Source organism: Micropterus dolomieu, unplaced genomic scaffold (assembly GCF_021292245.1).
Source record: "Micropterus dolomieu isolate WLL.071019.BEF.003 ecotype Adirondacks unplaced genomic scaffold, ASM2129224v1 contig_2787, whole genome shotgun sequence".
In the NCBI taxonomy this organism is placed as follows: domain Eukaryota; kingdom Metazoa; phylum Chordata; class Actinopteri; order Centrarchiformes; family Centrarchidae; genus Micropterus; species Micropterus dolomieu.
In genome coordinates, this window is record NW_025731777.1 from 1 (window position 1) to 750 (window position 750).

General features: G+C 52.8%; 1 non-coding gene across 1 annotated transcript; it reads right to left on the reverse strand.

Annotated features, from left to right (window-relative positions):
• Positions 1 to 123: 123 nt before the first annotated feature.
• On the reverse strand, positions 124 to 287 carry LOC123964479. The gene has a single exon (XR_006823451.1). It is a non-coding gene; the product is annotated as a U1 spliceosomal RNA (small nuclear RNA).
• Positions 288 to 750: the final 463 nt, after the last annotated feature.

The window sequence follows — 750 nt, forward strand, 5'->3', positions numbered from 1 at the left end:
TGCCACTCTCTGGGCAAACTGCCAAAGGAACCGGGGGCCCGTGAACATTTACACTGCCGCAAGCATACGCTGACAGACTGTGCGCGCAGCCCGGGACTCCTTTCTTTTCCTTTGACATAATAACAGGGGAGAGCGCGAACGCAGTCCCCCACTACCACAAATTATGCAGTCGAGATTCCCACATTTGGGGAATTCGCAGGGGTCAGCACAACCGGAGTGCAATGGCTAAGCCTCGCCCTGGGTGAACCACCTTCTTGATCATGGTATCTCCCCTGCCAGGTAAGTATGAGTTGAAAGTGTCAGAGACAGGGTGGTCGGTCCCAGACACAGCACTCTGGCTGAGGGTGCCTACAACGCATAATCCCGAGGCCTCCGGTTTTATCCAGGGACTGCAGAGACCTCCTGGACCTAATGCTCGGAGACTTGCCTTCACCTGGTGGCGCAGCTGGTACTTCTTCTCTGGAAACCAACCAGGTCTTAAGTAGGGGCACGGAGGTGCTCCCTTCCTTAACTCTACTCTCTGACACTCCCCTTGCATGCACATCATCCCGAAAACGATCCCAGGAAACATCAGGCGATTCTTCCTTTACTAGCCCGGACCCAGAGGTATGGCCCAACCCCTTGTCCATTTCTTCTCCCTTTCTAGACCCCAAGAGTTTGTCTGCTTTCTCTGTTACCACCCAAATGAATAGTGGTACAGAGGAAACAGAGTGGAACTCTAGAACCCAAAAGAAGAAAAAGAAAAAGAGA